This window comes from Tenebrio molitor, chromosome 3 (genome assembly GCF_963966145.1).
Source record: "Tenebrio molitor chromosome 3, icTenMoli1.1, whole genome shotgun sequence".
Lineage (NCBI taxonomy): Eukaryota > Metazoa > Arthropoda > Insecta > Coleoptera > Tenebrionidae > Tenebrio > Tenebrio molitor.
The window spans coordinates 19895191-19911323 of NC_091048.1; the positions used below are offsets into that span (position 1 = coordinate 19895191).

Genomic DNA, 16133 nt, shown 5'->3' on the forward strand with positions numbered 1-16133 from the left:
CAAGAATTAAATGTATAAGGTGAGCGCATCGGCTCAAATTCGTTCAATTAAACTTTGAGGTGAATGCAAATATCTACATAGGAACATCGGTATACAATATCCAAACAAAACAATAATACATTTCTTTCAAAAAATTAATAATATTTGTTTCTCCCGTTTTTCCCATTTTGAATTGGGGGGGCAATGCCCGTGCGCCCTCCCTGCACCAGCCGCCACTGCGCTAACATAACACTATCATTTACAGTCGTAATCTTATTTAGATCCTGCCATTGTTTGAATGTATTGTATGATACCTGCCTTTTTGATTTTTCCAGTATTGAGCTATTTAAAGCTTGTTCTGCTTCATTTAAAACGTTTTGCGGGTAAAAAACACTATCAGTCATACTGACTTTGCAAAATGTCTATTTGTATAAAAAACCAAATGTAACAATGACATCTAATATACCATGCAAACCCCTTTTGAAACACTAAATATTGAAACGATGACAGAACCGATATGATCCGGAAAAACAAATTTTTTATTAAGCAATTAAGGTAAGTAGGATCATATCGGTTCTGTCATCGTGCGAAAACCTTTTCAAATACTAAATATTGAAACGTTTCGACTTCCTTGACTTTTCCTCGATGAAACTTTCCTCCCTCATTTGGTGAATTGTCGGATGCCGCATTCCCTGGGATGAAATTTTTGCGGAAAAATACGAAACAACAATAATGAGAAAGAAATATTTATGGATCCTAAGTTGTGTTTTATTTTTCATTTTGTTTAAATAGGTTCTAACGAGAGGCCGTACCTTCGGAAGGTTTTTCAAAAAAGCCCCTTTTCCCGTTCCGCATTCGGTTTTATCATTTCTGACGCATCCCACTTTCGCAACCCCTACTTGACCAAAGTGACCAATCAGCTCGGTTCTACTTTACTTATTACTTACGCCGATCGCGACAACTTTTCGATATCTCTAGAACTTTTGAAATAACAGTTTCCGTTTTCCACCATAATTTTAAATGTTTAAATTTAGACTTTTGTTAAGACCAGACCGAATGTACATAATTTGTTGTTGAATTAGAACTCTGAAAAGAACACTAAAGTACTGACTCTATACAATAATAAACCTCAACATCAAGAAACAAACACAATTAAAAATGGAACAAACAGAATTAAACAGGAACACTGAATTACTGACTGTTTGTCTCCAGGGCACTTAAGTCAGTTTTAGTTGACTTAAGCCTACCTAAACGAAGAGCTTTGTTCGATTTTCCCCCTGATCCACAATTCGTTAAATCAAAATTGACTTACCTTTTAATGAGGACCGCGAAGAGACCATAGACCGATTGGCATGGGTGGAATTCAACGATAATTTTGGACTTCGGTGCCACTTCAATTAAGTGGGTGTCACGACACGAGACGATGATTACGAAACTCGGTATTTTTAATACGACGGTCAAATTCGAAGTCTCTCTTTCTTCCAAAAATGTCCCTCACCGGCGGGGTAGGTTTCGTCCACTCCGATTTTGCACGACATTGTGAATCGGTTAACGCGCAATAACCAATGAAAGAGGGTGCAACTATTTTTGAATTGAATTTTTAAAACTAACTTAAACTACGCGCTAAAACTAAACCGAACAAAACCAAACAAAATGAAACAACTAAAATTAACTATTTACAAAGCCCAACATTCTGCCCGCCAAAAATGCGATGCATTTTTCTATTATTGCGAAGGCAGAGGGCACAGTTTTACGACAGGCCGTCGAAAGCTGCCGCCGTTTGTCTTCACAGTCGCGACACGGATTACGCCATCGGCACCGGGATGGATGTCTTCGACACGCCCCAGATTCCACTACAAGGGTGGAACTTGGTCATTCTTGATTAACACTAGAGTACCCCGAAACAAGTCTGTTTTAGGCTTATGCCACTTGGACCGCTGCTGTAAGGTGTGCAGGTATTCGCGGTGCCAGCGCCAGTGGTCCCGAAAGGACTGGTGCATTCTCTGGAGAAGTTGCCAGTGCGAGAGGCGATTGAGCTTGACGTGCCCCAAATTTGGCTCGGGCAAACATGTCAACGGTGCTAAGGTTAAAATATGACCCGGTGTCAATGCGGTAAGATCGTAGGGGTCAGAACTTAATGGGCATAGCGGACGCGAGTTGAGCACTGCTTCAATTTGAACAAGCACAGTGATCAATTCTTCGAAAGTCAAAATTTGGCCACCAACACCCCGCGACGCAAATGAGTCTTGACAGACTTCACTCCACTTCAACTTCGGACTTCAATCCCAATCGATTTTTTTCTGTTCAGCCGCGGTTGCACAAATTTTCGCACTTGTCGGAAGGCTCCTTGAAAGTTAGTGCCGCAATCGCTAACGATTCGATTGCGTCAACCACGACGCGCGATGAAGCGTCGCAGGGCCGCTAAGAAGGCCTCCGTCGACAAATCTGACACCAGCTCCAAGTGAACGGCTTTTGTGGAGAAGCAGACGAAAATGCACAAGTATGCCTTTGTAGATTTCGCTCCCCGACGGCGAATTTGTGTAACAAAAAATGGACCCGCGAAGTCGATACCCTCGCATTGAAAGGGTTTCAACTGCTGGACTCGGTGCGCCGGTCAGGGTGCCATGGGTGGCTCTAATGGAATAGGACGCACCTTGAAACATTTGTTACACCTCGCTATTACCGATCGAATGATTCTTTGCGGAGATAATATCCAAAAAATTTGTATTCCAATTCCCCAACGAATCAAGTACTCGGCACTGGCTTTCGACGAATTCGGCCAGCTGAGTATATTTCGGGACCTCGGCTGTTCCTAACGAGCGAATTTCGGCCTCAAACTGTTTCCGCGTTTCCGAATTGAGTTTTTCAAGTAATAGTTGCAGCCACATGAAGTCCTCTAACGAATTCTATAATTTTAAGGCTAGCAAGGGCGAACGATTTTCAGTGAATTTGTCGATTGTTTCCCGTAGTCCTTGTGACAATTCTAATTTCAACTTGGGCAATGCCTGAATGTTGTTCCAATAATGATATGACAACCTTCGTTTGTTCTCATATCGATCGACAAGAGCCTTATACGCTATCGGATAGTTTTCTTCTGACAGCGTTAAAGCCTTCACTAAGTTCAAGGGTTCACCCGACCAACAACTAAGTAGATATTGAAATTTTTCAATTTGTGCCACGTCTGCCCGAGAGTGAACCGCGTTATTAAAGAACTGGATAAAAGAACTCCACTCACTGAAGTTGCCATTAAAATTGCGTAACGACAATTTCGGCAGGCGTAAGTTTGACAACGACGAAGTGCTTTGATTTGTTTCTGTTGACGCTGGACGATCGATTTCCGGAAAATGATTGACATAAATGGCTTCGATTTTATCGAACGCTTCAAAAAATTCCCTGCGTATTTGTCTTCCGCGGCGAAATCCGGTTCAGATTGGGTCGCGGTGTGTGCAAGAATTGCCGAGTGCGAACCGTCTTTTTAACAACGCACGTAAAGAAGGTTGTTCCTGCGAAGATTTCGCAACCTCCCAAATTTCAAACATTTGCGTCTTCAAACAATCCCGTTGGGCGCGATTCTCTTTTGCCTTTGCAGCCATTTTTGCCGATCAATTCAATAGTAAAATTGCGAGTTTTTGCGATGGAATGCCGTGTTTGCGAACGAACAAAAGAAACCAGGTACTTAGTCTTGAACCGTAATAAAATCGACGCCAGTGAGACGGACCTTTTCCCGCCAAACCCCAAGTTGGCGAACAGATGTTGGGAAAAACCATACCGGGACATTTTTTAACATTGAACATAGCCCATACTTATTCTCTATATTCAGTTTTAAAAAACACAGGTCAATGCATGTATGTAATCACGTAACTAAGGTAACGAAAATAAGTACTTGACAGATTAACAAAATGGTCAAGTTGTTTGAAGAAGAAATACACATAATGCAGTTATTCTATGCCAATCAGAGCATTAGAAATGTGCGTGACATTTCCAATGCAACACATGATAGACCAATTCCATCCATCGGAACAATTTTTAACATTATTTCAAAATCTCTAGTGTTCGGTATAGTTGGTTGCATAGCAACTCACAATGCGTTTGATCTGTGTTTTTTAAAATTGAACATAGGGAATAAGTATGGACTATGTTCAGAGTTAAAAAAATGTCCCGGTATATCTATTAACGGGTGTAGGTCGTTTTACCGACAGTCGGTTTACCGACAGCCATTCTACCGACACCCTTTTTACCGACAAGCCATTTTACCGACAGGCCGCCTTACCGACAGCCGGTTTACCGACAGCCATTTTACCGACACCCTTTTTACCGACAATCCATTTTACCGACAGCCATTCTCAATAATTCTCATTCTACCATTCTACCGACAGCCTTACGACCGACAACAATAATTAAGATAGTTTGTGTAAAATATATAAAGAACAGTACATTAAGGTAAGTGGCGGTTTGAACTGACTTTTAAAATTAGGAAAATTAAAACTAGCCAATCATAGAACAAATTAAAAGCGAATATACATGCTGAAATCGAAATATAGAGTGTTTTCGAAGTTGAGGCTTCCTTGTAACACGAGGTACTACACATTATTTTTAAGAATTTTAGTCTAAATCTTCTTAGTAAAATGTTTGTATTAACGGAGATAATTGATTGTATGTATATTTTTATTGTTTTCTAAAATTTTGAGTCCGGTCCTGTCCATTTCTCCGCTGTACTAGATTAATAACTAACCTGGTCCAGGATGGTATATTTCCGGAAATCGCTCTGCAGTACTCTCTGGACGCCGCAGCTGCATTCTGATAACGTGATAATATTGCCCATACATTTGCAACATATTTGTGAGCTCATTATTCCTAATAATAAAGCCATTTCGACTAATTAGATGACAACTCTGACAGTATTTTTGATTAACGTCCGTGATCATTTGATTTTTTTTTTGTCAATTCAAATTTCTTACAAATCAGCGCAAATTTGAGCAGGACCGGTTTCAAAAATTTCACCAAAATTAACTTATTGTATCTTCATCGCCGTACACATTTTACTAAGGTGATTTTGGCTAAAACTCTTTAGAACAACGCAGACTATCACATGTTAAAAGGAACCCCTCAACTTCGAAAACACCCTGTATATCAGAATATTAAAACCCTAGGATCTTCTGACCATTTTCAGTTTATTCACTTATTGAAAATAGGTACCATCAGTGGACATTAAAAGCTGGGACGTTCAAAAATATTTCATTGTGTATCAAACTTTCGCTTTGTCACAAATTGTCAGATTAAGTACTATCCGTTTTTTAAACTCCCGCACTGTCAAAGTGTTTGCAAGTTGCCGCACTGTCGTTCTGAGACTAACAATTTTTACTTTAACGTTGGCGCAAAAATTTGAAGTTAAGTTTAATAAATTCGCTCTCTTTCATTCAAAGTATTACTTACACGAAAAGGCTGAACAAAAAGAAGATATGAAACGTAAAAGAATACTGTTAACGGTCAGAGAGAAGCAGGCTATTGTTAATTATTGTCTGGAAAGAAAAGAATTAACTCCATTAACATAACCAAACTTTTCTTGTTGACATTTTTATAACTAGATTTTGTGTACAGGCAACTGAAAAGGTATGTCACCATAGGTACACTTGATTTCAGAAAAATAGCGTACACCTAATATTTCCCCATGTAATGTTAGCTTTGTTTCCATGGTTACATTAAAGTGACAAAAGCCAGAATCATCACTAAACTAGAAGGAAGGTAGGGTATGAAATTCATGTTGCCTAGAAACAATTTATAGCGGCCCATTTAAACTAGGAAAATATTACAAAAATTGCTCTCAGCACTTGTACGCTATTTTTTTGAAATCAAGTGTACACTCCAAAAAAAAAAAAAAAAAAATTTGACACCGATAGTGCGGGAGTTTAATAAACGGATAATATTGTAACATTGACTTCACTCTCTTGTAAAATTAAAATAATATCCAATTTGTCCGACGTTCAAAAATAAACCTACCTGTTTTGACCACAAAAAAAAACGATTCTGTGAATAATTACCAACTATTTAATTGGGAAATCAAGCAATATCATTCAATATGAAACAAACTCAACATTAACTTGATGGTTTTGACAAATAAACGTTATTCACCCTGTCATAATTTTTACGGTACATTTGATCGTAAACATCTGTTTATTTATTTCTACCGCTACGGGTAAAGAGTCTCATAACGGGCTAGGGGGCGTATTCTGTAACTGCTCCGCTAAATTTTAAAGGGCGTTAAATTAAATTGTCATAGTAATGACCAATCAGGGCTTGAAATTTTAAATTTTAAACGACGCCAAAATTTTAACGCCCCTTTAAAAATAACAGAATACGCTCCTAGCTCGGTTAAAATTTTAACGGGCTTGCACCTGTCCTTGTGCTTTTAATGTCCACCGATGGTAGGTACTATGGTTTACATATTATGATGGATTTCTATTTCACCGTGCATATATTGGGTGTTCATTTAAATTTACCCTCAAAGTTGGCGTTGAAGAGTCGATTATGAACGCACCTCGGATTACAGATCACGGATCAGCTGTTTAAAATTAACCTCACTTTTTGCGTTGTTTGCGTTTTTTACTCTGCAGACAGATAAGTGGTGCGCTCACAATCGACTCTTCAATGCCAACTTTGACGGAAAATTCAAATGAACACCCGATAGTACACTGAACACCAAAAAAAAAATGGGAAATCTAAAATTTGATCATGTAAATCAGATCATTAATTGTCAGCTTATGTCAGTTTTATTATTGTCAAACAGTTGTCAAACGTTTTTTTGGTTTTACTTTTTCGGTTTTAGTATGCCTCAACTAAACTGTACCTAATAAAAATACGTTTTTATTGCTGCATATTAATTTTACCAAGTTTAATTAAAATATTTTGATTAATCATTTCTAATTCTAACCTCTTTAAAAAAACCCAAATTAAACAGATTAAAAAACATACAAAAACAAATTTTTTTGTACGTCAATTTCCCATTTTTTTTTGGTGACAAGTGTACTACGATTCAGAGCTTAACTTCTTAAAATTAGAAATTATTTTCAAACAAAAGACAATTTAAATTAACGCTTATTTTATTAGTATCAATCAACTACTATTTGAAATATCATGTCTGGAAATCAAGATCAACCATGTGAAACCGCCAAGTCGACTCGAGGAGGTGACAAACTCGTTGTCACTGGTTTTCTTTTCACTTTGGACAAAACACGAGACAATATTGTTCATTATTGGCATTGTGATCAGAAAAGAAAATTCAAGTGCAAGGTCACAGCACAAACAGAATTGACTGATGGACAGCACTTTCTCACTGGGACATCTGGGGAACACACCCATGAAGCAATTGCATCACGGGTTTCTCTGCTTAAAGCTTGCAACCAATTGAAAGAAGCAGCTAAAACGACAAATGACAAGCCTGCTATAATCATGCAGATTACCAAATCACAGGTATCTCAGGATATTGCCGCAATTCTGCCAACGAGTAATGCACAGAGGAAACAAATTAAACGGCAAAGAAAGAAGAAAGACGCCCCAATTGAGCCCAAAACATTGGAAGACTTCATCTTGCCAGATAGTTTCAAATACTCGATTAGTGGTGAATTGTTCGTTCGTCAAATTGATAACGGACCTGACAAAATACTTCTATTTGTTACCGTCATCAATTTGAAACTAATGTCGCATGCTGCTTTTTGGATAATGGATGGTACTTTTAAAGTTGCGCCAAATTTATTTCGTCAGTTGTACACCATCCACGCACCTGTTGGAAATGTCGATTGTCAAAGAATTCTTCCTCTTGCATATGCTCTGATGACAAGAAAATCTCTTGATTTATACATACAACTGTTTGAAGAATTAAACTCTTTGGCAGGGGAGCAACGAATAGACTTGCAGCCTGACTTTGTCCTAACCGATTTTGAAATCGGAAGCATGAATGCAATTAGAAATGTATTTCCTGGAGTGCGCAACAAAGCTTGCCATTTCCATTTAGGACAATCCATTTATCGTAGGCTTCAACAAATCGAAGGCTTGCAAGTCCGATACAGCACTGACGAACCATTTAGTTTAATAGTTCGACATCTCTCTGCTCTTGCTTTTCTACCTGACCATGAAGTGGAAAACGCCTTTAACCAAGTTAAAGCGTTATTTCCACAAGAAGCAATTGAGCTGGTCACATGGTTTGAAGAAAACTACGCAATAGGCCGACTGAATCGACGACGACGTAATGTTCGTCTTGAGCCAATGTTTCCACCTGCAATGTGGACCGTTTGGGACAACATGGAGCATGGCCTTCCACGAACCCAAAACAAGGTAGGTACTGTTACGTTATTATTTTCTCTCTTTTTAAAAACTGTCTCTAACGACCACGAGAGAAAATTTAAATCTCCCAACTTCACCGGGGGAAATTTGAATAACGATTTCGGAGACTGACTGGTTCCAGGTCCGGCACAAAATCACACTTACGTCTCGAGAGCGAGACTGTCGAAAGTAGAAAAGAGGTTTCACAAACACGGTGTTATACCAGGTGTTGGACAGAAACACAGATGTAAATATAATGGTGTTTAATTATCGTTTCCTAGCCTTACATACGACACTTAATTATCAAACTCCAACTTAGATGCCGCTGCGGGCGAAACACAGTTGTCTATGTAAAGTGAATCTAGGATACAAACCAAGAGATATTCTCGAAAATGTACAAATTAAAGTTTTAACCTTGAAACTATTATTTAAACTGTCAATATTACCAAATGAAAGCGAGTAAGGTGGCGAACTGAAGGTTCACAAAATAACACGCTGAAGGCGCTTAAACTCTAGTTAAATTTACAAACAGTGCCGGTACTACCAGGCTAAATTTCTAATTACAAGTGACGAATCAATGATAAATTAACGAAAAACTTCCCTTACACCGGGCCTGGGGCTTGAAATCTAAAGAAGAGTCCTGGGAAGAGCGGAGCTGGAGGAAGGTCCTCCGAGTCCTTCTTCCGCCGCTGGTCTATCACGCCGTCCGTATCCTCGGATAGTCCTCGGGGTCCTTCCTCCCCTCGACACCTCCAGGGGTAGGCGTGAATTAAACAGGTTTAGCCCCGGTGTAAAAAAATATAAAATGATAATGAACGGATAAAAATTAATAAAAAAACTTCCGAGAGCCAGCGAGCGCGTCGTCTCTGGCGAGGTCACTCCAGGTCTGATTACTCTGATAACTGAATCGACGTAAAAGAAGTGTGCCAAGATGGCGGACAGTAAAAGAAAGACGCTGAAGGACCTTGCCAGATATGAGTTGCTCCTGGACTCGGGTTCCTCGGCCAGGGACAGTCCGGTGTGAGGTCCTGTTCTCCGGAGGGGTCCTGGGGGATGACGTCGGCCCAACAGGGTGGTGAAATTATCCGCTGAAGCGTAGGGTCGTTGACCCTCGTGAAGGAAGCCTTTATCCGCCGCGACGTTTCGGTTGGAATTCTTCTAGGACGATTTCCCAGCCGAATCGGTCTTCCTCCACGGGTTCGCCAGCACCTGTTGCACACTAAAACACCCCCTAATCTCCCCCTTTGAACACACGGATCGGTCGTAACCTCTGACCTGAACTAGTCGAGAACCTGTCGAGAACCTCTATCCTGGCGTCGGTTCCACCTTTATATATTTTCCCTTCCTCTCGCCGAATTGACGTGGCCGGTACCGGAAGTCGGGGTCCGAGAGCCCGTTCTGGAATGTTCTAGAACGTTCTCCCCTTTACGATTTACCGCGAAATTTAAATCGTAACAGTACATATATATTTTGTTTAATATAAATCTTAACAAACATTGTAATGACAGGTTGAAGCATGGCATCGACGTTTGGAAGTGGAAATAGAAGTCGAAAGATCTATCCGTGGAATTCCGGCAGAGTCTCGCCTCAGTAACAATGATAAGGCTCGAGAAGATAGAATCCAAAATATTGTAAACAACAAAGATTCGTATAATTCAGTGCTTGATTATTTGCGAGGTGTGGCCCACAATATTCAATTTAAAACTGTATAATCCGTAATTATAATTGTGATCTATAATTGTGATATTGTTATAAATTTGATATTTCTAAACATTTCATATAAATATTTAAAGTATATACCTATATTTGAAAAATATATTTCACAAATAATTCGAAATATATTTTATAAATAATTCGAAATATATTTAAATTTATTATTAAATGGCAGTGTTTTAATACGACTTAGTGTCAATATAAGTCATTGGTGTTGTGTATTCGTTTGAAGCGTTTTTTTATATTTTATACAAATTATCTTAATTTTTGTCGGTCAATAAGCTGTCGGTCAAACGGCTTGTCGGTCAAACGGCCTGTCGGCAATTTTTGTCGGTCAAAAGGCTGTCGGTCAAACGGCCTGTCGGTCAAACAGCTTGTCGGTCAAACGGACTGTCGGTAAAAAGGCTGTCGGTAGAATGGCTGTCGGTGAAATGGCTGTCGGTAAAAAGGCTGTGACCGTCTATTAACTACTATATAGGTAACGTGGATACGAGAGTGAAGCAAAGATCTCGAGATACAAAACGCAGTTCACTTATGCGCAGGCTCGTTTTCTGGAGCAACTGATTGGTGGAGGTTGGAGCTGTTTTTCCCACAATGAAAACACAATGAAAAGCCACAATTAAACGACCAATTATGACTAATCCGGCTCAAAGGACCAAAAAATGTTTGTCTCCAGGGCACTTAAGTCAGTTTTAGTTGACTTAAGCCTACCTAAACGAAGATCTTTGTTCGATTTTCCCCGTGATCCAAAATTCGTTAAATCAAAATTGACTTACCTTTTTTATGAGGACCGTGAAGAGACCATGGATCGATTAGCATGGGTGGAATTCAACGATAATTTTGGACTTCGGTGCCACTTCAATTAAGTGGGTTTCACGACACAAGACTATCGTTACGAAACTAGGTGTTCACTAAGACGGTCAAATTCTAAGTCTCTCTTTCTTCCAAAAAATTTCCCTCACCGGCGAGCGAGGTTTCGTCAACCCCGATTTTGCATGAAATTGTGAATCGGTTAACGCGCAATAACCAATGAAAGAAGGTGCAACTATTTTTGAATTGAATTTTAAAAACTAACTTAACTACGAGCTACAACTAAACCGAACAAAACCAAACAGACGAAACAACTAAAATTAACTATTTACAAAACCCAACACATTTCATTGATTATTTTTTCATGTTTATAACTTCCAATGGTTCATCAGCATTTTTGATCACATGTTCAAATCTGTCCAATTGTATCATTATTATAGTGAGAATAATCTAAGTACATTATCCAAGTGAGAATAATTATAGTTCGTATTTTGTTTCAATTTTTCTTTAGTGACAACGTATTTTTCAATTTGACAGTAAGTGTCATCAATTGTTGAACATGAACGAAGAACGATTCAGTGCGATAATATAATTTTTTTTTGTATTTTTGATTTTGTACTCATGAAAAAATAATCCTACGAATACCCCTCGAGAGTGAGAATCAATTGAAAATAATTCTCCAGATTGTTTCTCAAACTTGTTGCCAGATGGCAATAGCCACTCGAGCCCTCCGGGCTCTCGTGTCTATTGCCTGGCAACAAGTTTTCGAAAATCTGTCGAATTATTTTCAATTTATTCTCACTCTCTTGTGATATTACTACAGAAAATTAAATTTCAAATTGTCTCCCAAATGTTGTTACAATAATTATTATTATTATTATTTTATTCAGAAAAATACACCCTGGTGTTTAACTTCGTCCACAAAGATATAAATTTTTGATAACTACTTATAAGGTTAAATTTTTACTGGTACCCCCACCCCCTTAATAGTTTATTTTGAGCCCACAACAATCACAACATCGATTAAGGTTCAAATGACATCCCATCTATACAGGGTGTCCCAGAGTTGCGAAAAAGCTCCATAACTTGTTTGTTATTAAAGATATCAACTTTTTCTTTATTCTAGATGATAGATACGCTTCTACTGCATATTCGGAAAATATTGCGGTATATACATACAGGTTGTTTGATGAAAAACGCCTCAACCCATAACTTTTTTATTTATGACCCGATTTCAATGAACAAAAAAATCAAAGATATGGTTTTTCAAGCGCTACAAAACAGCCATTAATTTTGGCACTCTTAAAAATGTTATAATAAGCTGAACCACAAAAAATTGTTTTATTTTTTTTTCAGTTAGCTATGAACCAAATGATAACTTCCAATACATCATTAGATTCAGAGAAAAAAACCTTACCAGACCAAGCCTAAAAAACTACATGTGTCCATTAAAAAAAAAAAGTTGACTATCGTTAGCTGTTGAAGATAACGCCAAAAAAATATATTTAATGGCTGTTTTGTAGCGCTTGAAAAACAATATCTGTGATTTTTTTGTTCATTGAAATCGGGTCATAAATAAAAAAGTTATGGGTTGAGGCGTTTTTCATCAAACCGCCTGTATACAGAGTGTCCCAATATTATAAAAACACTAAAGTTATGTTTTTTTAAATGGAAACTACCCAGTTTGATTTTATTTTTGAACTCTATGCTAAATTATGAATCAAATTTATACATATAGGTCGTTTTTACTTATCTGCCATCGTTTTTAATCAGTGGCGCTTTTTTTACCACAATTTCGAATTACAGGGGTTCCTTCGAAAATTCGTACCTTCCAAATCGTTGCACATAAATTAAAATGATTGACGCTGTTTGATTTCTGAATGTTTGCTGCATCTGCTGAGTGTTTACTCAACAACCTGCTTAGTCGCATATGCCTACTGCGATTTTTTAAACATAACGAAATAAAAATGTCAAAAATTCATTTTTTTCAAATGGCACCCCGTATTTATTATTGCACTGGTCGAAAGCTTTTTTGACAAGCTTTTGAACAATATAAGGTTTTTAAAGACTTATCAGAATTGTCAGAAATAATTTATTATGACATAGTTACCAATATAATTTTTTAAGGTAATTTTATATCTACACACGATTGGTCAATTAAAAACGTTCTTATTTTAAAATCCAATGAGGATGGATTTTTTAAAATATTTTTCCTATTATTGCCAGAAGATAATGATTTCACCGTGTTATTTTGGTCCGCCAGTTCTGGGAGACCCTGTATTTCAGAAAACGTTAATTGTAATTCGGATTAGTAAATTGTATTTCCGAGAGTGTAAATTGTAATTCAGAATAGTAATTGTATTTCAGAACGCGTTATATGTAATTCAGATTAATGAAATGAATTTCAGATAGCCTTAATTGTAATTCAGATTAGGAACTTGTATTTCAGAAAGCGTAAATTGTTATTCAGAGTCCGTCATTTGTAATTCAGAATTCGTTACTTTATTGATGTAAAAATGATATTCTCAAAATAGGTAGGTACTTCTATGTAAAAACAATAGTTATTTACATAATTAGTGGGATAAAAGCAATATTACAGGACTCGAGTGTGAAGATTGCAGATGACGAGGGCGTTAGCCCGAGTTCATCTGTAATCACACGAGTTTCCTGTAATATGCTTTAGCCCACGTGTTATGTACAAAATTTTATCTAAGACCGCCCCGAATTAAAAAAAAAGGTAAATCTTATTTATTTCCGCCAGTTTCATTACACCACTCAGTGGAATAATAACTTACTTATCCCACTGAGTGGGGTAATGAAGCTCACTTATCCCACTGAGTGGAGTAATGAAATGCGTCCGGTAATGGAGTTCCTTATTCCACTCAAATGAGTGGGATAAGTGTCATTTATCCCACGGGATGTTATCCTGTTGATAATGTATGTTTGCAATAATTATTAAACAGAAAAGTTTTTTATGATGAATTTAAAAGACAATTGTGCAATTTGTCGAGTATCAATGGCAAGAAATGCAGTGATTCGATTGCTACCATGTAGACACCTGTTACACAGAAAATGTGCTGAACGCTTACAGAATGGTCCAGAAGTGTTTTGTCCAATTTGTAGAGTTATTTTGAATGAAAGTGAGCCTATTGAAAGACAACGTTATAAGAAACATATGTGCCAAGATCGAGAAAGGATTGTAGCCAACAAAGGCGAAGATTGGGTAGCTCTGGCGGTAGCATTAGGTGTAAAATATAAGACAGCATTTCAATGGGTGCATTCAGGACGTGACTTTATGTTACACAAAGGAGGCATTAAACCAAAAATTCTAACTGATGAACAGATTGATGTAATGATCTCATGGGTAGAAGAAGAGTGCAGCGTCACATTAAAGCAGCTACAACAGAAAATTTTGCAAATTTTCCGAAATATGGTATCGGTAACCACAGTGGGAAATTATTTGGAAGGGAGGGTTTTCACTATATAACAAACACATTGTGAACCAGCCGCCATAAACATAGAAGAAAACAAACGGAAACGCAGAATATGTTCAGGCTTTGAACCATTACATAGAGCAAGGCAAACAAATTGTTTGGATCGATGAAACAAATTTTAATTTGTTTTGCCGCCGAACAAGAGGGCGTGCTCGTATTGGGTCGAGAGCAATACAGCAGCTTCCAGCGGCAAGAGGTACAAATGTACATTTAATTGGAGCAATTTCGACAGCAGGAATTGTAACAATGGAGCGGCGTAGAGGGTCATTCACCGCAAATTTGGCCAATGCTTGGGCAACATCATTCCTACAACACTGGCAAGAAATGGGAAATCAGTTAGCGGATTTGGTGATAGTTTGTGATAACGCTCCGTGCCATTCGAGACTTGAAGCAGTTACCAATGGAACTACCGCAACACTGTTAAGTTTGGGACCTCACCAATGTTAAATCCTATTGAGTATATTTGGTCTAAAGTTAAGTGTTACACAAAAACTCATCTTCGTGTTCCCCAAGTAGTGGCACCTGGGGTTATAGAACAAAGATTGGTTTACTTGGAGGAAATTATTGATGCAGCAAAAGATACTATTACCGGGGAGATTGTGCTCGTGCAGCGCAGCACACCACCATACATCATGCTGCCGCTTTAGCAAGAGATGACATATTAGTAGGCCGTTAAATATGATTGTATTCTGTTAATTTTGTAAAGAATTGTTATATTGAATTAAAATACAACCTATACATACAGGGTGTTTTCGAAGTTGAGGCGTTCCTTGTAACACGAGATACTATACATTATTCTTAAGAATTTTAGCCTAAATCTTCTTAGTAAAATGTTTGTATTAACGGAGATAATTAATTGTATATTTTTATTGTTTTCTAAAATTTTGAGTCCGTTCCTGTCTATTTCTCCGCTGTACTATGTATTAATAACTGACGTGGCCCAGGATCGTGTCCTTCCGGAAATCGCTCTGCGTACTCTCTGGACGCCGCAGCTGCATTCTGATAACGTGATAACATTGCCCATAGATTAGCAACATATTTGTCAGCTCATTATTTTCGTAATGACAAAGCCATTCCGACAATTAAATGACAACTCTGACAGTATTTTTGATTAACGTCCATGCTCATTTGATTTTTTTGTGTCAATTCTAATTTCTAACAAATCAGCGCAAATTTGAGCAGGACCGGTTTCAAAATTTTCAAAAAAATTAACTTATTGCATCTTCATTGCCATACACATTTTGCTAAGGTGATTTTGGCTAAAACTCTTTAGAACAACGCATACTACCACATGTTAAAAGGAACGCCTCAACTTCAAAGACACCCTGTATAGGTACATACATGGTTGTTTGAGACAAGAATATGTACAAGTAAGTTGTTGATCTGAATTACAATTGATACTTTCTGAATTACAATTAACGCTTTCTGAAATTGAATTAACTGTTCTGAATTACAAACAACGCTTTCTGAAATTGAATTTACTATTCTGAATTACAATTAACACTTTCTGAAATACAATTGACAAATCTGAATTACATGTGATGGTTTCTGAAATACAATTGAAAAAGGTGTAGTGTTATTCTTAAATAAAATGTAGGTACCTTACAAATTTGCGGTTTGATAATAATAATTTTATCAAATGAATCGCAATAGAGGAATTAATAAATGATATACAGTTTGTACAGAAAGTAATTGTGAATTTTGTAGCGAAATTTTTAGTGGGATAATGTTTTAAGAAATCTATCGGGCAATTCTCATATTGCAGTGAAAATAGATAAAAGAAATTCAGAATCTTCAGATTTATTATATTTATATTCGAAT

The 16133-nt window shown here is 37.5% G+C and overlaps 1 protein-coding gene across 1 annotated transcript in view; it reads right to left on the reverse strand.

Moving 5' to 3' along the window:
• The window catches only part of LOC138126518 (receptor-type tyrosine-protein phosphatase epsilon-like), a 195700-nt gene that overhangs the window by 63117 nt on the left and 116450 nt on the right, over window positions 1-16133 (reverse strand). The window lies entirely within an intron of this gene.